Below are 26678 nucleotides of genomic sequence, written 5' to 3'. Positions count from 1 at the left end.
TTCTGCTGGGGCCCGTGATCTGTCTCTACTAACACTGTCTTGTTCTGCTAGGGAGAGTGATCTGTCTCCACTAACACTGTCTTGTTCTGCTGGGGAGAGTGATCTGTTTCCACTAACACTGTCTTGTTCTGCTGGGGAGAGTGATCTGTCTCCACTAACACTGTCTTGTTCTGCTGGGGAGAGTGATCTGTCTCCACTAACACTGTCTTGTTCTGCTAGGGAGAGTGATCTGTCTCTACTAACACTGTCTTGTTCTGCTAGGGAGAGTGATCTGTCTCCACTAATACTGTCTTTACCTTTAATTTAAGTGTGTTTTCAGGCCTTTTCGTCATGTGTGTGCGCTTGTGCGTGCAAACGTGTGTGTTTGTTTTACATGGCAGTGTGTGTGTGTGAGTGTGTGTGTGTGTGTGTGTGTGTGTGTGTGTGTGTGTGTGTGTGTGTGTGTGTTTCTGCAGACCTTCCTGAGTGTGCAGCCTCAGTCTGGCAGTGTTCAGATGGCACCACAGGCCCACAGTGCAGGAGGCAGCGAGGCCCATGCAGCCCTTCGCCCTGCCACAGTAACGCCAGCTGTTTAGTCCAAGGAGAGGACTACGTCTGCAGGTGAGACATGGCAGTATATTCAGGATGCAGTTGAGACACATGGCAGTATATTCAGGATGCAGGTGAGACACATGGCAGTATATTCAGGATGTAGGTGAGACACATGGCAGTATATTCAGGATGTAGTTGAGACACATGGCAGTATATTCAGGATGTAGGTGAGACACATGGCAGTATATTCAGGATGTAGGTGAGACACATGGCAGTATATTCAGGATGTAGGTGAGACACATGGCAGTATATTCAGGATGTAGGTGAGACACATGGCAGTATATTCAGGATGTAGGTGAGACACATGGCAGTATATTCAGGATGTAGGTGAGACACGTGGCAGTATATTCAGGATGTAGGTGAGCCACATGGCAGTATATTCAGAATGTAGTTGAGACACATGGCAGTATATTCAGGATGTAGGTGAGACACATGGCAGTATATTCAGGATGTAGGTGAGACACATGGCAGTATATTCAGGATGTAGGTGAGACACATGGCAGTATATTCAGGATGTAGTTGAGACACATGGCAGTATATTCAGGATGTAGGTGAGACACATGGCAGTATATTCAGGATGTAGGTGAGACACATGGCAGTATATTCAGGATGTAGGTGAGACACATGGCAGTATATTCAGGATGTAGGTGAGACACATGGCAGTATATTCAGGATGTAGGTGAGACACATGGCAGTATATTCAGGATGTAGGTGAGACACATGGCAGTATATTCAGGATGTAGGTGAGACACATGGCAGTATATTCAGGATGTAGGTGAGACACATGGCAGTATATTCAGGATGTAGGTGAGACACATGGCAGTATATTCAGGATGTAGGTGAGACACATGGCAGTATATTCAGGATGTAGGTGAGACACATGGCAGTATATTCAGGATGTAGGTGAGACACATGGCAGTATATTCAGGATGTAGGTGAGACACATGGCAGTATATTCAGGATGTAGGTGAGACACATGGCAGTATATTCAGGATGTAGGTGAGACACATGGCAGTATATTCAGGATGTAGGTGAGACACATGGCAGTATATTCAGGATGTAGTTGAGACACATGGCAGTATATTCAGGATGTAGGTGAGACACATGGCAGTATATTCAGGATGTAGGTGAGACACATGGCAGTATATTCAGGATGTAGGTGAGACACATGGCAGTATATTCAGGATGTAGGTGAGACACATGGCAGTATATTCAGGATGTAGGTGAGACACATGGCAGTATATTCAGGATGTAGGTGAGACACATGGCAGTATATTCAGGATGTAGGTGAGACACATGGCAGTATATTCAGGATGTAGGTGAGACACATGGCAGTATATTCAGGATGTAGGTGAGACACACGGCAGTATATTCAGGATGTAGGTGAGACACATGGCAGTATATTCAGGATGAAGGTGAGACACATGGCAGTATATTCAGGATGTAGGTGAGACACATGGCAGTATATTCAGGATGTAGTTGAGACACATGGCAGTATATTCAGGATGAAGGTGAGACACATGGCAGTATATTCAGGATGCAGGTGAGACACATGGCAGTATATTCAGGATGTAGGTGAGCCACATGGCAGTATATTCAGGATGTAGGTGAGACACATGGCAGTATATTCAGGGTGTAGGTGAGACACATGGCAGTATATTCAGGATGTAGGTGAGCCACATGGCAGTATATTCAGGATGTAGGTGAGACACATGGCAGTATATTCAGGATGTAGGTGAGACACATGGCAGTATATTCAGGATGTAGGTGAGACACACGGCAGTATATTCAGGATGTAGGTGAGACACATGGCAGTATATTCAGGATGAAGGTGAGACACATGGCAGTATATTCAGGATGTAGGTGAGACACATGGCAGTATATTCAGGATGAAGGTGAGACACACGGCAGTATATTCAGGATGTAGGTGAGACACATGGCAGTATATTCAGGATGAAGGTGAGACACACGGCAGTATATTCAGGATGTAGGTGAGACACACGGCAGTATATTCAGGATGTAGGTGAGACACATGGCAGTATATTCAGGATGTAGTTGAGACACATGGCATTATATTCAGGATGAAGGTGAGACACATGGCAGTATATTCAGGATGTAGGTGAGACACATGGCAGTATATTCAGGATGTAGGTGAGACACATGGCAGTATATTCAGGATGTAGGTGAGACACATGGCAGTATATTCAGGATGAAGGTGATAAAAAAAAACTTGAACCTTTAACAAGGCAAGTCAGTTAAGAATACGTTCTTATTTACAATGACGGCCCTCCCTGGCTAAACCCGGACGACGTGATCCAGTGACCTACGCATCCTGATGGCCCAGTGTGTTAGTTAGAGTAAGGGGCTTAGATAGCAACACCAGGGTTAGAGCATGGGGCTTAGCTAGCAACACCAGGGTTAGAACATGGGGCTTAGATAGCAACACCAGGGTTAGAGCATGGGGCTTAGGACAGCCTGCTAGCGGTTTACTTGGAGTCAAATATCGATATAATATTGAACAAAAATAAGATCACCATATTTGACTGTCTCGATCCCCCCCCCATCACTACCTCAGATCTGTGTAATGATATTAGTTGGTTATTAACATTTCTTTAAAGAATGTATACATTTTCTCCCTTTTAAACTGATCTCTGGTGATCATGACAAAGAGTAATGGCAACGTATAATATTTTATAGGTACTTACCATTTAGGATGGGGGATTCAGGCCCTGTTCTAGAGCTATTGTTTCGGCTGTCTCAGGCAATAGGGTATGAAGAGGAAAGTTCAGGCCAGTCAACACATTCAAATGTCTTCTTCTCTGAGTCAGGTGGACTTAGAGGTGGACATAGAGGTGGACATAGAGGTGGACATAGAGGTGGACAAAGAGGTGGACAAAGAGGTGGACAAAGAGGTGGACAAAGAGGTGGACAAAGAGGTGGACAAAGAGGTGGACATAGAGGTGGACATAGAGGTGGACATAGAGGTGGACATAGAGGTGGACATAGAGGTGGACATAGAGGTGGACATAGAGGTGGACATAGAGGTGGACATAGAGGTGGACATAGAGGTGGACATAGAGGTGGACATAGAGGTGGACATAGAGGTGGACATAGAGGTGGACATAGAGGTGGACATAGAGGTGGACATAGAGGTGGACTTAGAGGTGGACATAGAGGTGGACATAGTCAATCGGAACACATTTCAACATTTTATTTCAACATTTTTGAGCAACCTCTTTTTTGGAGAAAGGTATATTAGTATTGAATGAGATTGACCTGATGACGTATGGGAGTTGAATGAGCCAATGACACAGTGTCATGGGTGAGTGGTTCTCTAGTGGGAGAGCAAGGGAGGGCAGTGCCCAGATAAATGGGTAACGGTCTCACGGGACCCACAGCTCTCTGTGTGTGTGTCTGTCTTTGTGTGTGTCACATGGGACCAGTGTGTGTGTGTGTGTGTGTGTGTGTGTGTGTGTGTGTGTGTGTGTGTGTGTGTGTGTGTGTGTGTGTGTGTGTGTGTGTGTGTGTGTGTGTGTGTGTGTGTGTGTGTGTGTGTGTGTGTGTCAGTCACATGGGACCAACTGGTAATAACAATGGGAACATGGTGCAGCCTGACCCCATGACATTATTTCAGTCCCATAGCTCAGGATGGAAGATGGGTTCCAAGCAGAGAATGGGACGTGTCTGTCTGTTGAAGAGAGGATAGTGTAGAGAAGGAGATATGTCTGTCTGTTGAGTAGAGGATAGTTCAGGCTAGTTGTGTTTTATTGTTAGAGTTTTGGTGAGTGAGATTTTCATTGTGTTCCTGACACTTGAAACTTGAATGCAATAGGCCCTGATTTTCACTTTCCTAAAATGTAGATCCTGTAGTCACAATAGCACTTTAGTGCAATGGGGTTTATTTATAGTGATTCCTGTCCATTACCAAAATACATTTGTCAATTGTTAAAAGCACCATGGTTATGTAAATGTTTGATAGACCATGATACATGTTTCTCAGACTACAGTGCTTTTCACTGTTGTGTGGATGCTATATCTAGACATAGTGTCTTCAGAATGTCTTCACACCCTTGACATTTTAATTTACATTTTATTATGTTACAGCCTTAATTGACTATTTATTACATTTAGATTTTTTTCACAATACCCTGCTAAATGTCACAATACCCTCCTAAATGTCACAATACCCTCCTAAATGTCACAATACCCTCCTAAATGTCACAATACCCTCCTAAATGTCAAAGTGGTATTATGTTTTTAGAAATGTTTACAAGTGAATTAAAAATGAAAAGCTGAACTAAGAATTGAACCCTTTTGTTAAGGCCTAACTAAGTTCAGGAATAAAAATGTGCTTAGTAGTCACATATTAAGTTGCATGAACTCACTGTGTTTGAAAAAACGCAGACATTGAATTTCCCTTTGAACATGGTGAATTTATTAATAACACTTTGGATGGTGTGTCAATACACCCAGTCAGTACAAAGACACAGGCGTCCTTCCTAACACAGTTGCCGGAGAGGAAGGAAACCGCCCATGGTGATTTCACCATGTGTCACGCCTTGGTCATTGTATTTTGTGTTTTCGTTACATGTTTGGTCAGGCCAGGGTGTGACATGGGTTTATGTTGTTGTATTTCGTATTGGGGTTTTTGTATTATTGGGATTGCGGCTGAGTAGGGGTGTTGTAGAGGCTTGGCTGCCTGAGGCGGTTCTCAATCAGAGTCAGGTGATTCTCATTGTCTCTGATTGGGAACCGTATTTAGGTAGCCGGAGTTTCGCTTTGTATTTTGTGGGTGATTGTTCCTATCTCTGTGTAGTTTCACCAGATAGGCTGTAATAGGTTTCACGTTTGTTATTTTGTATCGTTATTTCATGTGTCGCTTTTTCCAATAAAGTCATGAGTAACTACCACGCTGCATTTCGGTCCGACTCTCTTTCGACAAACGAAGAACGCCGTTACACCATGAGGCCAACTGTGATTTTAAAACAGTTACAGAGTTGAATGGTTCTGATATGAGAAAACTGAGGATGGATCAACAGCATTGGTCATTTATGAACATTACTAACCTTGACCATGTTCTGAAATAATGAAGCCTGTACAGAATACAAATGGCCAAACATGCATCCTGGTTCCTCACTGAGGTTTCTTCCTAGGTTTTGGCCTTTCTAGGGAGTTTTTCCTACCACCGTGCTTCTACACCTGCATTGCTTGCTGTTTGGGGTTTTAGGCTGGGTTTCTGTACAACACTTTGAGATATCAGCTGATTACGAAGGGCTATATAAATAAATTTGATTTGATTTGAGGATGGCGGCAGCGTAACCTAGTGGTTAGAGCATTGGACTAGTAACTGGAAGGTTGCGATTCAAACCCCGAGCTGACAAGGTACATCTTATATCTGCCCCTGAACAGGCAGTTAACCCATATTCCTACCCGTCATGAAAATAAGAATGTGTTCTTAACTGACTTGCCTGGTTAAATAAAGGTAAAAAAAAATTAAAAATTAAAATTTAAAAATTGTAGTTACTGCTAATACTAACCTAAATGACAGATGAAAAGAATGAAGCCTTACAAAATACAAATATTAAACATGCATCCTGTTTGCAACAAGGCACTGAAGTAAATCTGCAAAACATGTGGCAAAGAAATTCACCTTTTGTTCTCAATACAAAGCGTTATGTTTGGGGCAAATCCAACACAACACCTCCCTGAGTATCACTCTTCATATTTTAAAGAATGGTGGTGGCTGCATCAACTTATATGCTTACACATGTTATGCTATATCCTACCCTGATGAGAATGTTATATCTTACACATGTTATGCTATATCCTACCCTGATGAGAATGTTATATCTTACGCATGTTATGCTATATCCTACCCCGATAAAGGATATTATAGCTTACACATGTTATGTTATATCCTACCCTGATATCCACACCGAGGAGAGATGAGTGTGTGACTTTGTTTTTCAACTCCACCACACCATGATCGTCTTGTCTGCATTTCCTCCTCTGTCCTTATTATTATCATAGATCTGGTCTACATATCATGCCAGGTGTTATTGATACAGCTGACAACCCGTTGCTCTCCTCCTCTGTCCTTATTATTATCATAGATCTGGTCTACATATCATGCCAGGTGTTATTGATATTGATACCTCTGACAACCAGTTGCTCTCCTCCTCTCCTCTGCAGGTGCCTGCCAGGGTTTTCCGGGAAGAGCTGTGAAGAGATAATAGACTACTGCAGTCTGCTCAGTGTCAACTGTCTGCACCAGGGACTGTGCCTCAGCGTAATTGGTGGATATAATGTAAGTCAGCCAATAGGTGAGGCCTAATGAAATGTGGGAAAGGCAAAAAAAAAAGGTTTGATATGATGAGCCATAGTTTATTAGTGGGCTGCTTGGACAGGGTAGTGTTCTGCCCTCTACACATCAGAGAAAACACACCCTGGGGCTATTAGGAATGTTTTACAATAGACTACAGTAACCATTAGTGTATAGACCTCTCTACGTTCCAAATGGCTCCCTAGTACCTATATAGTGCACTACTTTTGGCCATTTTGGCCTTTTCCACTCCACTCCATGTTCAAAACAAGTGGCATGTTTTGTGTAATGATTTAGTATGTCTAGTATAGGGGCACCTTGTACCTCGCTTCAGGTTAGTGCACATTCAGGAGTTATTTTGTTTTCATAGTCTGAACAACCGATGAACACCACTATGGTATGCCAATGTCGGGTAATAAAACGACAGGCCACTGGTAGCCGTTAAAGGAATAGTGCGAGATTTTGGCAACGAAGCCTTTTTTTACCCAGAGTCAAGTGAACTCGTGGATTCCATTATTTTTGTCTGCGTGCAGTTTAAAGGAAGTTGGAGGTAGTTTTGCAAGCCTTTTCCAGTCACTGCGCTAACACTAGTTAGCAATGGCTCGTAAAACAACCTCAAACTTCCTTCATTGTCAAAATCAGGCACTATCCCTTTAACATCATCTATTTATTTATTTATTTATGACATATATAGAAGCTATCAGTTTCTCACTTTTCATGTCTATATTTTTTTGCTACATGATTTATATACTTTGTTTTCTTGCCACTGTTTCAATAACGTTTTGCTGTCACATTCAATATCAGCTGTACACTTTGAATAATGTGCCAAGCAGCCCATTCTATCGACTTGTTTAGAAGAATATTTACATTTGAGATAGTAGATAGCAGTATATTGATAATTTTATGTCAATATTTGTTTATTTAATGTATTATAGTGTTCTAGTGTTCTAAGTTCTAGATATGATGATAAAAGGTAAAACGTTCACAAAATATGGTATCTATTTATATTTGATCATATCGTCCACGCCAACTTGTCAATGTGGGGTTTAACTATCTACTATCACATGTAAATATTCTTCTAAACAAGTCGATAGAATGGGCTGCTTGGCACATTATTCAAAGTGTACAGCTGATATTGAATGTGACAGCAAAACGTTATTGAAACAGTAGCAAGAAAACAAAGTATATAAATCATGTAGCAAAAATATAGATATTTAAATCTCCAAACAAAAAATCATCACATGATTACAGGTTTCCTATGGGTGGTGATTAGGGCTTGTCCATGGACATGAACATTGTTCATCATAGCTATTAAAGTATATCTATGCATCACACTTCCTAAATGTTCAGACATCTGTTTTCTGAATCTAGCCAATGGATTACACTCTAGTCTCGTTTAAAGTAAAGGACAGTCAATAGAATCTGCTTGGTCTAACGCTGTCATGCTATAGATGATTGAGTATTTATTCTATCTGACTACTACATTGCTTGTACATTTCCATTTGTTTGCAGAAAATGCCAAATTATAATAAAACATTGTGCAAATGAGAATATGATGCTAATGAGAGAGCCGTCGGTTAAAATCGGATTCTATGACGTCTTGTGAAGCCATAAAACCATTTCACAACCATAAAATACCCAAATTGTGCCCACTTCATCATAATCCTGCATCGGAAGGCACCTGAAACCAGGCTGTAATGCCCATGGCCCTTAGCTTCTAATTATCCCCCATCAGTCCTGGTCTGTTGCTTTAGATCATTCAGAAGGCTCTGGGGCTGCATCTGAAATGCCACCCTATTCCCTATTCCCTTTTCCCTATGTAGTGTATGGGCTCTGGTCAAAAATAGTGCACTATGTAGGGAATAGGGTGCCATTTGCTTCTGACTCTGAGCTGCAGGACTGTTTAAAGCTGCCTGTGTTGCTGTGTGTGGATTTCTCTTGCTCCAATCAGTGTCAGTCATAATCAAGACATTGACACTAGTCTGGCGTAATGAGCCGTCTCCTTTGCAATTTCTTGATCTGCTACCCCCTGGGGAAAATGATGAGGTCGTTTGTCAGGTCAATTTGGGCTGTTGTCCATTAGATGCGCTGACTGTGTCCTGAAGTTGCCCTCTTTATTCAGTGTAGACTGAAGAGGTACTGGCGTTCACGTCGTAGAACCAAATGAAACCTTCTAATTAGGAAGAACAGAGATACCGTACGCTACCCATCAGCACTTGGATCTGCTGATAAAATGAAACTTTAGTTAAATTAGTGTTGAGTTGCACAATGTGAACCGGTCAACTCAGTGCCATTGTAGGTTTCCCTGGCATGAATCTCATCAGGAAGTTGCCTTAGTGTAGAGGCATAGAGCTCGCCAGTTATGTCTTAAAAACGGAAATGAAACCTCAGCCATTCCTATGTGGGATAGAATGGCATTTTGGGGTCAACCCCAAAAATAAGATCTAAGGTTAACACAGGCTTAGGAGATCTTATATGTTTTGTTCTATGAGATAATATCAGTCAGTTAACATGACCTATGAGTTATGAAGCCTTTATGTGCTTATAAATACTTCAAGTTCCACAAAAAGGTATGTTAGCTGATGAAGATTATTTCATAGAACAAAACGTATAGGATCTCCTAAGCCTGTGTTTACCACAGACCTTATTTTCAGAGTTTATCAAAAAACTCTCCAAAACCCCATTAATTTCCCCTGAGGCTTTGGCTAACGAACTAGTGCGGAGTTAGCCTCCATTTGTGCCTACAAAAAGACAACATTACTATTGCTGTCTATTGGTAACCTGCATGACAGTATGTTGTGTAGAATGTACATTAGTCCAAGAAACTAATTGAACCCTTATAATTGTCAGTAAAAGATGTGATGCATACCACTGCAGTAGGAGGAAACAGGATGAAGTCAAATAACAGACCTGGTTAGTATGGATTTACAAGACCAGATTGGTGATTGTGTTTGTCTGCAGATCAATGATTACTGGTTCATCTCTTCCTCACAGTGTCTCTGTGCTCCTGGATGGATAGGGGAGTTCTGTCAGTATGGAGGGAACGCCTGCCTGATCTACCCAGACAGCTGTATGAATGGGGCCACCTGCATCACCACAAGTCAACCTACGGCTCCCCCAGAGTACAGATGTATCTGCAGCCCTGGTTACACAGGTAAGGGAACGTGAAAGGGGGATACATTTACATTTACATTTAAGTCATTTAGCAGACGCTCTTATCCAGAGCGACTTACAAATTGGTGCATACACCTTATGACAACCAGTGGAACAGCCACTTGCATCTAAATCTTGTTGGGGGAGAAGGATTACCTACCCTTACTTACCCTATCCTAGGTATTCCTTGAAGAGGTGGGGTTTCAGGTGTCTCCGGAAGGTGGTGATTGACTCCGCTGTCCTGGCGTCGTGAGGGAGTTTGTTCCACCATTGGGGGCCAGAGCAGCGAACAGTTTTGACTGGGCTGAGCGGGAACTGTACTTCCTCAGTGGTAGGGAGGCGAGCAGGCCAGAGGTGGATGAACGCAGTGCCCTTGTTTGGGTGTAGGGCCTGATCAGAGCCTGGAGGTACTGAGGTGCCGTTCCCCTCACAGCTCCGTTAGGCGAGCACCATGGTCTTGTAGCGGATGCGAGCTTCAACTGGAAGCCAGTGGAGAGAGCGGAGGAGCGGGGTGACGTGAGAGAACTTGGGAAGGTTGAACACCAGACGGACTGCGGCGTTCTGGATGAGTTGTAGGGGTTTAATGGCACAGGCAGGAGCCCAGCCAACAGCGAGTTGCAGTAATCAAGACGGGAGATGACAAGTGCCTGGATTAGGACCTGCGCCGCTTCCTGTGTGAGGCAGGGTCGTACTCTGCGGATGTTGTAGAGCATGCAAATGCATGAACCTACAGGAACGGGACACCGCCTTGATGTTAGTTGAGAACGTCAGGGTGTTGTCCAGGATCACGCCAAGGTTCTTAGCGCTCTGGGAGGAGGACACAATGGAGTTGTCAACCGTGATGGCGAGATCATGGAACGGGCAGTCCTTCCCCGGGAGGAAGAGGAGCTCCGTCTTGCTGAGGTTCAGCTTGAGGTGGTGATCCGTCATCCACACTGATATGTCTGCCAGACATGCAGAGATGCGATTCGCCACCTGGTCATCAGAAGGGGGAAAGGAGAAGATTAATTGTGTGTCGTCTGCATAGCAATGATAGGAGAGACCATGTGAGGTTATGACAGAGCCAAGTGACTTGGTGTATAGCGAGAATAAGAGAGGGCCTAGAACAGAGCCCTGGGGGACACCAGTGGTGAGAGCGCGTGGTGAGGAGACAGATTCTCGCCACGCCACCTGGTAGGAGCGACCTGTCAGGTAGGACGCAATCCAAGCGTGGGCCGCGCCGGAGATGCCCAACTCGGAGAGGGTGGAGAGGAGGATCTGATGGTTCACAGTATCGAAGGCAGCCGATAGGTCTAGAAGGATGAGAGCAGAGGAGAGAGAGTTAGCTTTAGCAGTGCGGAGCGCCTCTGTGATACAGAGAAGAGCAGTCTCAGTTGAATGACTAGTCTTGAAACCTGACTGATTTGGATCAAGAAGGTCATTCTGAGAGAGATAGCGGTAGAGCTGGCCAAGGACGGCACGCTCAAGAGTTTTGGAGAGAAAAGAGAGAAGGGATACTGGTCTGTAGTTGTTGACATCGGAGGGATCGAGTGTAGGTTTTTTCAGAAGGGGTGCAACTCTCGCTCTCTTGAAGACGGGAGGGACGTAGCCAGCGGTCAGGGATGAGTTGATGAGCGAGGTGAGGTAAGGGAGAAGGTCTCCGGAAATGGTCTGGAGAAGAGAGGGAGGGGATAGGGTCAAGCGGGCAGGTTGTTGGGCGGCCGGCCGTCACAAGACGCGAGATTTCATCTGGAGAGAGAGGGAGAAAGAGGTCAGAGCATAGGGTAGGGCAGTGTGAGCAGAACCAGCGGTGTCGTTTGACTTAGCAAACGAGGATCCGATGTCGTCGACCTTCTTTTCAAAATGGTTGACGAAGTCATCTGCAGAGAGGGAGGAGGGGGGGGGGAGGATTCAGGAGGGAGGAGAAGGTGGCAAAGAGCTTCCTAGGGTTAGAGGCAGATGCTTGGAATTTAGAATGGTAGAAAGTGGCTTTAGCAGCAGAGACAGAGGAGGAAAATGTAGAGAGGAGGGAGTGAAAGGATGCCAGGTCCGCAGGGAGGCGAGTTTTCCTCCATTTCCGCTCGGCTGCCCGGAGCCCTGTATGAAAGTCATTTTATTGTAGTGTTTTTTTTGGGAAAATCACTTGGTACTGTATAAGGATGCACTATTGTCAGAGTATTGATCTCTACATATAACTTTAAATATGAAGTTATTGTGCAGTTTAAAGATAAATGTTTGTACATTGAAGTGCATATTTGATACTACTGGTTTTAGATCTGCAGTATCCTACAACACGTTTAATACAGCAGTTATCCTAATTTATTTATTTCACCTTTATTTAACCAGGTAGGCTAGTTGAGAACACCTTTATTTAAAAATCGTGCAACATTTCAGCGCCCTGCTGCTCATGCCAGGAATATAGTATATGCATATGATTAGTATGTGTGGATAGAAAATACTCAGACGTTTATAAAACTGGTTAAATCACGGCTGTGACTATAACAGAACGTGCGTTTCATCGAAAAGTGCAGGAAAATCTGATCACTGAAAATGGAAATAAATATCCATGCGCCACTTCCAGGAATTGTTCAAGAAGAACCAAATTAAATGAGGCCGAGGTTGCAGTACCTACAGCTTCCACACGATGTCTAGAGTCTTGTCATTTGCTTCGGCTTTGATTCTTGGTCAAACCGAATCAAGGGAACCGATTCCCTCTGGTCTCCGACCGAATGTTTTGGTTGAGAAATATCCGGACATTTTTTCCAGACGGACACCTATAGAATTTACATCGCCTCCTGATGAATTGTATCGCTTATTAACGTGTACTAATACCTAAAGTTGCATTACAAAAGTATTTCGAAGTGTTTTGTGAAAGTTTATCGTCGACTTTTTTAATTTAAAAAAATGACGTTACGTTATGAAACGCTATTTTATTTCGTTTATCACACAGTCTTCATAGATCGATATCTAGGCTATATATGGACCGATTTAATCGAAAAAAAGACCCAATAGTGATTATGGGACATCTAGGAGTGCCAACAAAGAAGATGGTCAAAGGTAATGAATGTTTTATATTTTATTTGTGCGGTTTGTGTAGCGACGACTATGCTAATTATTTTGTTTACGTCCCCTGCGGGTCTTTTGGGGTGTTACATGCTATCAGATAATAGCTTCTCATGCTTTCGCCGAAAAGCATTTTAAAAATCTGACTTGTTGCCTGGATTCACAACGAGGGTAGCTTTAATTCAATACCCTGCATGTGTATTTTAATGAACGTTTGAGTTTTAATTAATACTATTAGCATTTAGCGTAGTGCATTTGCATTTCCAGATCTCTAGATGGGACGCCTGCGTGCCTGGTAGGAGCAAGAGGTTAACCAGGTAGGCTAGTTGAGAACACATTTATTTAACCAGGTAGGCTAGTTGAGAACACCTTTATTTAACCAGGTAGGCTAGTTGAGAACGCCTTTATTTAACCAGGTAGGCTAGTTGAGAACGCCTTTATTTAACCAGGTGGGCTAGTTGAGAACGCCTTTATTTAACCAGGTGGGCTAGTTGAGAACGCCTTTATTTAACCAGGTCGGCTAGTTGAGAACGCCTTTATTTAACCAGGTAGGCTAGTTGAGAACACCTTTATTTAACCAGGTAGGCTAGTTGAGAACACCTTTATTTAACCAGGTAGACTAGTTGAGAACACCTTTATTTAACCAGGTAGGCTAGTTGAGAACACCTTTATTTAACCAGGTAGGCTAGTTGAGAACACCTTTATTTAACCAGGTAGGCTAGTTGAGAACACCTTTATTTAACCAGGTAGGCTAGTTGAGAACACCTTTATTTAACCAAGTAGGCTAGTTGAGAACACCTTTATTTAACCAGGTAGGCTAGTTGAGAACACCTATATTTAACCAGGTAGGCTAGTTGAGAACACCTTTATTTAACCAGGTAGGCTAGTTGAGAACACCTTTATTTAACCAGGTAGGCTAGTTGAGAACACCTTTATTTAACCAGGTAGGCTAGTTGAGAACACCTTTATTTAACCAGGTAGGCTAGTTGAGAACACCTTTATTTAACCAGGTAGGCTAGTTGAGAACACATTTATTTAACCAGGTAGGCTAGTTGAGAACACATTTATTTAACCAGGTAGGCTAGTTGAGAACACCTTTATTTAACCAGGTGGGCTAGTTGAGAACGCCTTTATTTAACCAGGTGGGCTAGTTGAGAACGCCTTTATTTAACCAGGTGGGATAGTTGAGAACGCCTTTATTTAACCAGGTGGGATAGTTGAGAACGCCTTTATTTAACCAGGTGGGCTAGTTGAGAACGCCTTTATTTAACCAGGTAGGCTAGTTGGGAACACCTTTATTTAACCAGGTAGGCTAGTTGAGAACACCTTTATTTAACCAGGTAGACTAGTTGAGAACACCTTTATTTAACCAGGTGGGCTAGTTGAGAACACCTTTATTTAACCAGGTAGGCTAGTTGAGAACACCTTTATTTAACCAGGTAGGCTAGTTGAGAACACCTTTATTTAACCAGGTAGGCTAGTTGAGAACACCTTTATTTAACCAGGTAGGCTAGTTGAGAACACCTTTATTTAACCAGGTAGGCTAGTTGAGAACACCTTTATTTAACCAGGTAGGCTAGTTGAGAACAAGTTCTCATTTGCAAGTGCGACCTGGCTAAGATAAAACAAAGCAGTGTGACACAGACAACAACACAGAGTTACACATGGAGTAAACAATAGACAAGCCAATAACACAATAAACAAGTCAATGACACCGTAGAGAAAAGAAAGTCTATATACAGTGTGTGCAAAAGGCATGAGGAGGTAGGGCAATAAATAGGCCATAGGAGCGAATAATTACAATTTAGCAGATTAACACTGGAGTGATAAATGAGCAGATGATGATGTGCAAGTAGAGATACTGGTGTGCAAAAGAGCAGAAAAGTAAATAAAATAAAAACAGTATGGGGATGAGGTAGGTAGACTGGATGGGCTATTTACAGATGGACTATGTACAGCTGCAGTGATCGGTTAGCTGCTCAGATAGTTGATGTTTAAAATTGGTGAGGGAAATAAAAGTATCTTATCACACATTTAATACAGTGTTTCTCCTCATGTGTTTGGATCTGAGTATCCTATCACACATTTAATACAGTGTTTCTCCTCATGTGTTTGGATCTGAGTATCCTATCACACATTTAATACAGTGTTTCTCCTCATGTGTTTGGATCTGAGTATCCTATCACACATTTAATACAGTGTTTCTTCCTCCTCTCCACATGCCATCTGCTGAATGTGTTGGAGGCCATAGTTCATTGCCCTAAGGCGTGTCATTCCTCATGTGTTTGGTTATAAACTGTGTCATTCCTATCACACATGTGTTTCTCCTCATGTGTTTGGTTATAAGAGTCATTCTTATCACACATTTAATACAGGCGTGTCATCCTTATAAGGCGTGTCATTCTGCTGATATGGCGTGTCATTCAATGTGTCATTCCATTCTTATAAGGCGTGTCATTCCCAATTATATGGCATGCCATTCTGCTAAATGGCGTGTCATTCCATTTATGGCGTGTCATTCCCGTTATATGGCGTGTCATTCCCGTTATAAGGCGTGTCATTCCCGTTATAAGGCGTGTCATTCCCGTTATATGTCATTCCCGGCGTGTCATTCCCGTTATAATTTAATTCCCGTTATAAGGCGTGTCATTCCCGTTATAAATGTCATTCCCGTTATATAAGGCGTGTCATTCCCGTTATAAGGCGTGTCATTCCCGTTATAAGGCGTGTCATTCCCGTTATAAGGCGTGTCATTCCCGTTATAAGGCGTGTCATTCCCGTTATAAGGCGTGTCATTCCCGTTATATGGCGTGTCATTCCCGTTATAAGGCGTGTCATTCCCGTTATATGGCGTGTATAAAGGCGTGTCATTCCCGTTATAAGGCGTGTCATTCCCGTTATAAGGCGTGTCATTCCCGTGTATAAGGCGTGTCATTCCCGTTATAAGGCGTGTCATTCCCGTTATAAGGCGTGTCATTCCCGTTATGGCGTGTCATTCCCGTTATAAGGCGTGTCATTCCCGTTATAAGGCGTGTCATTCCCGTTATAAGGCGTGTCATTCCCGTTATAAGGCGTGTCATTCCCATTCCCGTTATAGGCGTGTCATTCCCGTTATAAGGCGTGTCATTCCGTTATATGGCGTGTCATTCATTCCCGTTATAAGGCGTGTCATTCCCGTTATATGGCATTCCCGTAATGGCGTGTCATTCCCGTTATAAGGCGTGTCATTCCCGTTATAAGGCGTGTCATTCCCGTTATAAGGCGTGTCATTCCCGTTATATGGCGTGTCATTCATTCCCGTTATAAGGCGTGTCATTCCCGTATATAAGGCGTGTCATTCCCGTTATAAGGCGTGTCATTCCCGTTATAAGGCGTGTCATTCCCGTTATAAGGCGTGTCATTCCCCGTTATATGGCGTTCATATGGCGTGTCATTCCATTCCATTATAAGGCGTGTCATTCCCGTTATAAGGCGTGTCATTCCCGTTATATGGTGTCATTCATTCCCCCGTTATAAGGCGTGTCATTCCCGTTATAAGGCGTGTCATTCCCGTTATATAGGGCGTGTCATTCATTCCATTCGTTATAAGGCGTGTCATTCCCGTTATAATTCCAGGCGTGTCATTCCCGTTATATGGCGTGTCATTCCCTTGTCATTCCCGTTATAGGCGTGTCATTCCCGTTATAAGGCGTGTCATTCCCGTTATAAGGCGTCATTCCAGTTATAAGGCGTGTCATTCCCCCGTTATAAGGTGTGCATTCCCGTTATAAGGCGTGTCATTCCCGTTATAAGGCGTTCATTCCCGTTATAAGGCGTGTCATTCCCGTTATAAGGCGTGTCATTCCCGTTATAAGGCGTGTCATTCCCGTTATAAGGCGTGTCATTCATTTCCCGTTATAAGGCGTGTCATTCCCGTTATAAGGCGTGTCATTCCCGTTATAAGGCGTGTCATTCCCGTTATAAGGCGTGTCATTCCCGTTATAAGGCGTGTCATTCCCGTTATAAGGCGTGTCATTCCCGTTATATCATTCCCGTTATAAGGCGTGTCATTCCCGTTATATGGTTCATTCCCCGTTATAAGGCGTGTCATTCCCGTTATATGGCGTGTCATTCCCGTTATAAGGCGTGTCATTCCCGTTATATGGCGTGTCATTCCCGTTATAAGGCGTGTCATTCCCGTTATTCCCGTTATATGGCGTGTCATTCCCGTTATAAGGCGTGTCATTCCCCCGTTATAAGGCGTGTCATTCCCGTTATAAGGCGTGTCATTCATTCCCGTTATAAGGCGTGTCATTCCCGTTATAAGGCGTGTCATTCCCGTTATAAGGCGTGTCATTCCCCCGTTATAAGGCGTGTCATTCCCGTTATAAGGCGTGTCATTCCCGTTATAAGGCGTGTCATTCCCGTTATAAGGCGTGTCATTCCCGTTATATGGCGTGTCATTCCCGTTATAAGGCGTGTCATTCCCGTTATATGGCGTGTCATTCCCGTTATATGGCGTGTCATTCCCGTTATATAAGGCGTGTCATTCCCGTTATAAGGCGTGTCATTCCCGTTATAAGGCGTGTCATTCCCGTTATAAGGCGTGTCATTCCCCGTTATATGGCGTGTCATTATATGGCGTGTCATTCATTCCCGTTATAAGGCGTGTCATTCCCGTTATAAGGCGTGTCATTCCCGTGTCATTCCCGTTATATTCCAGGCGTGTCATTCCCGTTATAAGGCGTGTCATTCCCGTTATAAGGCGTGTCATTCCCGTTATATGGCGTGTCATTCCCGTTATAAGGCGTGTCATTCCCGTTATAAGGCGTGTCATTCCCGTTATAAGGCGTGTCATTTCCGTTATATGGCGTTCATTCCCGTTATAAGGCGTGTCATTCCCGTTATATGGCGTGTCATTCCCGTCATTCCCGTTATAAGGCGTGTCATTCCCGTTATAAGGCGTGTCATTCCCGTTATTCCCCGTTATAAGGCGTGTCATTCCCGTTATATGGCGTGTCATTCCCGTTATAAGGCGTGTCATTCCCGTCCGTTATATGGCGTGTCATTCCCGTTATAAGGCGTGTCACCCGTTATAAGGCGTGTCATTCCCGTTATATGGCGTGTCATTCCCGTTATAAGGCGTGTCATTCCCGTTATATGGCGTGTCATTCCCGTTATATGGCGTGTCATTCCCGTTATAAGGCGTGTCATCATTCCCGTTATATGGCGTGTCATTCCCGTTATAAGGCGTGTCATTCCCGTTATAAGGCGTGTCATTCCCGTTATATGGCGTGTCATTCCCGTTATAAAACATTCCCGTTATAAGGCGTGTCATTCCCGTTATATGGCGTGTCATTCCCGTTATAAGGCGTGTCATTCCCGTTATAAGGCGTTCATTCCCGTTATATTGTCATTCCCGTTATAAGGCGTGTCATTCCCGTTATAAGGCGTGTCATTCCCGTTATTGTCATTCCCGTTATAAGGCGTGTCATTCCCGTTATAAGCGTGTCATTCGTGTCATTCCCGTTATAAGGCGTGTCATTCCCGTTATCGTGTCATTCCGTTATTTCATTCCCGTTATAAGGCGTTCATTCCCGTTATTCATTCCCGTTATAAGGCGTGTCATTCCCGTTATAAGGCGTGTCATTCCCGTGTCTTCCGTTATAAGGCGTGTCATTCCCGTTATAAGGCCATTCCCGTTATAAGGCGTAACCGTGTCATTCCCGTTATAAGGCGTGTCATTCCCGTGTCATTATAAGGCGTGTCATTCCCGTTATAAGGCGTGTCATTCCCGTTATAAGGCGTATTCCCGTTATAAGGCGTGTCATTCCCGTTATAAGGCGTGTCATTCCCGTTATAAGGCGTGTCATTCCCGTTATAAGGCGTGTCATTCCCGTTATAAGGCGTGTCATTCCCGTTATAAGGCGTGTCATTCCCATTATAAGGCGTGTCATTCCTGTTATAAGGCATGTCATTCCCGTTTCCCATTATAAGGCGTGTCAGGCATGTCATTCCCATTGCTCATCTTTTCACAATTCCTCTCCAAGTGGATTATTCCATAATTTGCGTTATTTTGTCTAAAACATGAAAGGCGGAGGTTGCAGGACATTTCTTCATTGAACCTGCCAACCAAGGACAGCAACAAGATATTGGCTAATACATGAATACTATAAGCAACAGCTATTGGAGTAATTTAACCACTTCTATCCACCCTAAAGGAAAAACATTAACCTATATTTGTTGTCTTAGATATGATCAAATTGAAACACATACTTTAATATATATATATATATATATTTTTTTTACAATTTTTAAGTCCAAAAGTGTAATCGTTGGGTCGACCAAAAAAGTAATTAACTTTACAGAAATATTTCAATACAATTTTAGACTCATGTCGTTTGATAGTTAATGATGCTCCTTGTTTATTCTAAACCTGTACAAAAAGCTGGATGCCATGAAAAGTCATTTTTCAATTTGTTTTATACATCGTACACTATTCATTTCTGGGTCCATTAACCAAATTCCAAATACTTTAGACTCTGTTGAAAAGAGTTTTCGAGGACCACTAGTAAACAAGTCTTTAGATTATAACTTTCATGTGTTTTCCTCTGGTGTTAAAAATACACATCTTCTCATATATGTTTAATTTGGAGTATCTAGTTCTCCATCATACATACAACAGCCTAAACCAAACCACAACCCCTCAGAATGAACAAGTGGCTCTCTTCATTTCATGTCTTTCATCGTTGGTCCCTCTCAATCCTGTCAGCAGAACCTCAGTCCCCATCTTAGCTGACACACTCACACCTGTCACTCCGATAAGTCCTTACATAGCATTACATGAGCTAGGGCTTTTTTTGTGCTGCGCCAGGCTCAAATATCGGTTGCCACTTCGCTGATGGAAAATTGTCTCTCACAATGTGGCAGCACCTCAGTGACTGATGGAACCCTTCACTCCGAGGCGTCCATGCCAAGTGGAACCCTATCCCCTATTTAGGGGACTACTTTTGACCAGGGCCAATAGGGCTCCTCCTGGTCATAAGTAATGCACTATGCAGGGAAAAGGCTGCCATTTAGGACACAGCCCTAGGCATCCAGGGATCCCTTTTTCGATGTGGAATTATGAAGCGTTGAAGCGGGCGGACTTTCAGAAGGCCCCCCGTTTAATTTCAGAACCCGTCTCGAAGCCCCTCAGGACCAGTCTGTCTGGAGTAGATCAGGCATTTCTGAGCTCAAGCCCCTGATATTTAAGTTTTTATTCAGACTAGAAAAATATGAACTTGCGGCCGATGGTATAAGCGTTTATGAAATGTTCATGTACTGCAGATATCCGGGTTTTGAAGTGGTTATGAATGTGTCATGAAGTCCCTATGTAGGTACCCTTCGTATAAAGTGTTATCCTTTATTCTTAGGGAAACTGTACAGACATTGGAGACATTTTTCACCTTGCATGGCTTTATAGTTTTTTTCCCCCTCCAGACGCATATCAAGGGTTTATTTTCTTTTTCCAGGCAGGCAGACAAGGTGCTGTCCAAAAGGCCATCACAAAATGCCAAGCACCTGATTGTAATCTGCCAAAAAATGTCCGGTGACATGCTGAAGAGACACTATGAAACTTTAGAAGGGCAGATTCCTCCGAGATAGGGCATGTGTCTCAAATGGCACTCTATTCCCTATATAGTGCACTACTTTTGATCAGAGCCCTGTGTGTCCTGGTAGAAAGTAGTACACTATAAAGGGAATGTGGTGCCATTTGGGACGCAGGCCATGCCTTTTGTTGTCCGTATCTTTCCCCTGTCTTGTTATATTTCCAATCAGAGTCTCCTAATTGAAATCACACAGCTATTGAAAAGCCAAGGAGTCCCAGAACACCAGTAATTCAGTCTTGTGGATTTAAAGAAGCTAATCTCCGCTCCATATCCTGTCTCTTTTATATGGCCCTTGAAACAACAGACTGTCTGACCAACTGCTAGGTTCTTCTCCAAGTGGAAGCAATCATAATTTAAAATCAACGAGCAGGAGAATATTAGGGTTCATTTCTTTAAAACATCTAATAGGAATTCCAAAGAGGATACTTCCATTTTAGGTTAGCTAAAGGAGGTTTTAAAAGATGTACATTTTAGGTTAGCTAAAGGAGGTTTTAAAATATATACATTTTAGGTTAGCTGAAGGAGGTTTTAAAATATATACATTTTAGGTTAGCTGAAGGAGGTTTTAAAATATATACATTTTAGGTTAGCTGAAGGAGGTTTTAAAATATATACATTTTAGGTTAGCTAAAGGAGGTTTTAAAAGATATACATTTTAGGTTAGCTGAAGGAGGTTTTAAAATATATACATTTTAGGTTAGCTAAAGGAAAAATATATACATTTAGGTTAGCTGGTTTTAAAATATATACATTTTAGGTTAGCTAAAGGAGGTTTTAAAATATATACATTTAGGTTAGCTGAAGGAGGTTTTAAAATATATACATTTTAGGTTAGCTAAAGGAGGTTTTAAAATATATACATTTAGGTTAGCTGAAGGAGGTTTTAAAATATATACATTTTAGGTTAGCTAAAGGAGGTTTTAAAATATATACATTTTAGGGTTACTAAAGGGTTGAATATCATGTTTCTCTCCCTCTCTCTCTCTGCCCACAATATACAGTAGATGGTTGTACCACTGCTTCAATCACCGAACCAAAGTGGTTGTGGTTGTCAGTGTTCATATATCATCAATGTTAGAGCTTAGATTTTATTAGACAGCTTCACATGCTTGCCACCAACCCTCTTTTTATTTACTTAATCTGAATGGTTATATTCTGCCCGCTTCCTGTTTCCTCATAAAAGGTAGATTTAGTGGCTTGTGATGTCTCCGGTAGTGCTGCACTATTATCTTGAATAAAACACATCTCTACCGATGCATACCGTACCTCTAAGCAAAGAAAGCAGACAATAAATGTAAAATGGCCGTAGTAAAATGTCCCCTTACGTTGTTCCAGTGCTCACATTTTAGTACATCACAGGCCAGTGCTCTACTGCAGACTGGCAGACAGACCGGCAGACAGACAGGCAGACAGACAGGCACGTGCCTGTTGTAAAACCCATGTGTCTATCCAATACAGGAAGGAAAATTGGAGCTATGGTAGAATCTCCAAAAACAAACCGAAAAGGCATCAAATTAACGATTTTTGTTGGAGCAAATGGTTCTCAGGCCGACAAAATTATTATAACTAGAAAAGTACATTTCCTGAAGAAAATGTGGTGTGCTTTCTAGCTTGTGAATGATGATTTAATGTATAGGATAGCCTGAACATGTGAAGTTGGTTTGGCATCTCTAGCTTGTGAATGATGATTTAATGTATAGGATAGCCTGAACATGTGAAGTTGGTTTGGCATCTCTAGCTTGTGAATGATGATTTAATGTATAGGATAGCCTGAACATGTGAAGTTGGTTTGGCATCTCTAGCTTGTGAATGATGATTTAATGTATAGGATAGCCTGAACATGTGATGTTGGTTTGGCATCTCTAGCTTGAACGGTTCAAAAGGTACTGTTGTTGAGTTATTTTATGCAAATGTAGTTTATGCAAATGTAGTTTATGCAAATACAGTTGATAAAAGTTTTTAAGAATTTTAATTTTATGCACATTTATGCCAATGTGTACATACAATGAACACAAATATAAACGCAACATGTAAAGTGTCGGTCCCACGTGTCGGTCCCACGTCTGCTCCCCCCATGGCTGCAGACCACGTGTAACCACGCCAGCCCAGGAACTCCACATCCAGCTTTTTCACCTGCGGGATCTATCATCTGAGACCAGCCACCTGGACAGCTGATGAAACTGTGGGTTTGCACAACTAAAGAATTTCTGCACAAACTGTCAGAAACCGTCTCAGGGAAGCTCATCTGCATGCTCATCGAACTACAGTTTGGCGACGTAACCAACTTCAGTGGGCAAATGCTCACCTTCTGTGGCCACTGGCACGCTGGAGAAATGTGCTCTTCCCGGATGAATCCTGGCTTCATCTGTACCGGGCAGATGGCAGACAGCGTGTATGGCGCTGTGTGGGCGAGCGGTTTTCTGATGTCAATTTTGTGAACATTATATGAACAGTAACTCAGTAAAATCTTTGAAATTGTTGCATGTTGTGTTTATATTTTTGTTCAGTGTAGTTATAGTTGATAAAGATTTGAAAGAGTTTGAAGATGTTTTGAAGTTGATCATGAAGCGTAACTGGCCAAGGAGCAGGACCATTTTAAAAAGCTACTTCTGTATATCTATGGTTCTCATTCATGTTATTTTACGCACAATTAAAATCTTTATAGTTCAGAAAGTATACTGTACATAGTATAAAAAAATCGCTAGACAGGCAATCTAAGCAGGGGCAGTCTGAACATCTCAACGTAGGTTTGGGGTTGATTGCTTAAACGGTGAAAGAGGAGATGGGTCTAGATTCTAGAATCTTTAAAAGTCTATGGACCCTTTGTTTGCCATTGAAATGCATTGGGAACTCATTCATATATTGTTGTAGTACAAAAAGTATAAATGCTATCACAAATATTTTTTCAATCAATCTGTGTTTTAAAGTTGGTTTTGTGTTTTATAGATTAAATCGTTAAAGTGCTAGAATAAAATAAATATAATAATAATGTAGGAAATCTAAAGTTGTGCTTCATCAACCTCATAATCATTTGTACACTGCATATTGACCCCAACTAAGCCCGAAAAGAGATTGTATTTGAAAATAGCAATCATTTCATACCTTCATTACACTGGTTTTGTCCCGTGGGCCGCCGTTTGCCCGACCCATGCTGTACAGTAAGAAATGTATCATTAAGCAGAGGGCTTCTTTGTCGGTGGTGTTCTTTCTGAAAATACAATTTATCATTATTTTATAATTTTTGCAAAGGTTTGCATAGTGTGTTGCTTTGGCCTTGGACGGTGCCCAAGAACTGCAGTATATGAGCCAATTACTGACACCAGCCAAGTCCTCTCTGGGTATTTATGAGCTGGCTACATGGTGCTGGAGATCTGAGTTTTAAAGTGTGTCCCAAATGGCACCACATTCCCTTTATAGTGCACTACTTTTGACCAGGGCGCATAGGGCTCTAGTCAAAAGTAGTGCACTACTTTAGGGTGCCATTTTGGAACATACATTGAACCTTGCTGTGCTCTCTCTCGCCATGATGCGTCAATGAAGAACTGTGATCCACATGGTCGCACGCACACACACACACACACACACACTAATCTCAGATCTTAATGCTATTGTCTGGGTTCCTGGGTTCAAATACTATTCAAAATAATTTCAAATACTCTATCTGTGCTTGATTGGGTTTGCCTGCTGTGATGGAACCATCAGGAAAGTCTCAAAAGTGCAAACCAAAACCCTGCATAACAGGCACCCCCACTCCAGGCAGGCTAAAGCAATGTTTAATATGTTGAATACTATTTGAACCCAGATCTGGTTAATGCCTCTTTCTCTCATTCATCTCAATATCCTTTACATGCATGCTTTTCTGTGAGCGTTCTTACGCTAATGTATAAAGTTCATGGTACATTAGTAATTAAGTTTGCTCTGCAGAAAGATATAATCCTATCTTAATTGGTTTCCATTGCATATTTCATCTGCGATGCACACATCGTTATCCACTTCACCTAACCTGGAGCTTTAGAAAGGGGAAATTAATCCCAATGTATAACAATGAAGTAATCACAAACATTCACCCTGAACCTTTTCCAAGTTTATTCCTCATTGACGGTTCATGGTTTGCTACATGACCTTCGTGTTTCAGTATCGAAGGTATTTATGATATTTCATGAATACATTTTGAGGTGGTTTTGAGGATTATTTACTTAACTAGGTAAATGCTCATAATGGGAATTTTGGAAATATTCAGGGGAGCATTACCATGCTGATCCAGGCTGTATCACATCTGGCCGTGGTTGGGAGTCCCATAGGGCGGCGCACAATTGGCCCAGCGTCGTCCGGGTTTGGCCGGTGTAGGCCGTCATTATAAATAAGAATTTGTTCTGAACTGACTTGCCTAGTTAAATAAAGCTTAAATAAAAAATAAAAGATTGATTTGTTCTATACTACCAGTGCCCTCCCAGGCCCACCGACTTGGGAGCCAGGCCCACCCACTGGGGAGTCAGGACCTGCCAATCAGAATTAGTTTTACCCCACAAAAGGGCTTTATTACAGACAGAAATACTCCTCCGTTTCATCAGCTTTCTGGGTGGCTGGTCTCAGATGATCCCGTAGGTGAGAAGCCGGATGTGGAGGTCCTGGGCTGAAGTGGTTACACGTGGTCTGCGGTTGTGAGGCCGGTTCAATGTACTGCTAAATTCTCAAAATTATGTTGGAGGCGGCTTATGGTAGAGAATTGAACATTCAATTCTCTGGCAACACCTCTGGTGGATATTCCTGCAGTCCCTCAAAACTTGAGACATCTGTGGCATTGTGTTGTGTGAAGAAACTGCACATTTTGGAGTGGCATTTTATTGTCCCAAGCACAAAGTGCACCTGTGTAATGATCATGCTGTTTCATCAGCTTCTTGATATGCCACACCTGTCAGGTGGATGAAATATTTTGGCAAGGGAGAAATGCTCACTAACAGGGATGTAAACACATTTGTGCACAACATTTGAGAGAAATAAGCTTTTTGTGAGTATGGAATATTTCTGGGATGTTTTATTTCAGCTCATGAAACATGGGATCAACACTTTACATTTTCTATTTATATTTTTGTTCATTATATATTGACATATCTCGTGGACAGACTAAGTAAACATTAAGTGAGATTTTAGTTCTCGGTTAACCAAGATTTATATGGGACATAACATAGCCTAACACAACATACTATTGTTATCCATATTAGGGATGGAAATGGGAAATAATTTCACTATTAGAATAGTACAAATAATATTTCTGATGAGTGTTTAGCGTTGATCTGTGTCAGGCCCTCAGTTAGGTGTGTGTCTGTAATCTCTATTTAAAGAGTGGTTAATAGTAATCCCTTGTCAGCGCTGACTGGAGGACTAAATGTGTAGTAGTAGCTCAATGCATCGTCATAAAAACTACATTCAAAGTTTGTTTTATTAAATTAAGACTTTCAAATGTCATGGTATATAATTTCTATGTAACTATGTCACAAGGATAATTTAATTAAAAATACACTTTTTCTGGATAAAGTAGACCTGCAAAATGTTTGAGTACTACTACTAACGTCCGTTCGGATATTTGAATATTCAAATAAGCGTGCCCATTCCTAATCCATATGACATCATATTAACAGTACAAGACAGACAGGCTGATACGTTCGTAGGAGCGCATATTTCCTTCTGATACTACTCCTGTACATTTCTCTCTACTTGACTTGAACGACCTGCATTTACTTCCATGTCCAATTATATTCCCATTTTACCTTTCGTGTTCCTTCATCTCAGGGGGCATCTCATCACTTTCTGCTTTTATCTGTCAACAGTAGTGAACTATATAGGGATCAGTGCCATTGGAGACTCATCCCCAGGTTATATCCTGGCTTCTATATCAGCTACCCTCTCCCTGTGGTCTTTCAACTACCACTTTACCTGAC

General features: G+C 42.3%; 1 pseudogene; it reads left to right on the top strand.

The window, feature by feature from the left end:
- LOC127924948 (protein eyes shut homolog) overlaps positions 1-26678 on the top strand; it is a 167370-nt pseudogene that overhangs the window by 28736 nt on the left and 111956 nt on the right.

This window comes from Oncorhynchus keta, unplaced genomic scaffold (genome assembly GCF_023373465.1).
Source record: "Oncorhynchus keta strain PuntledgeMale-10-30-2019 unplaced genomic scaffold, Oket_V2 Un_contig_4789_pilon_pilon, whole genome shotgun sequence".
Taxonomy (NCBI): domain Eukaryota; kingdom Metazoa; phylum Chordata; class Actinopteri; order Salmoniformes; family Salmonidae; genus Oncorhynchus; species Oncorhynchus keta.
This window is presented reverse-complemented; position numbering and strand designations above follow the sequence as displayed.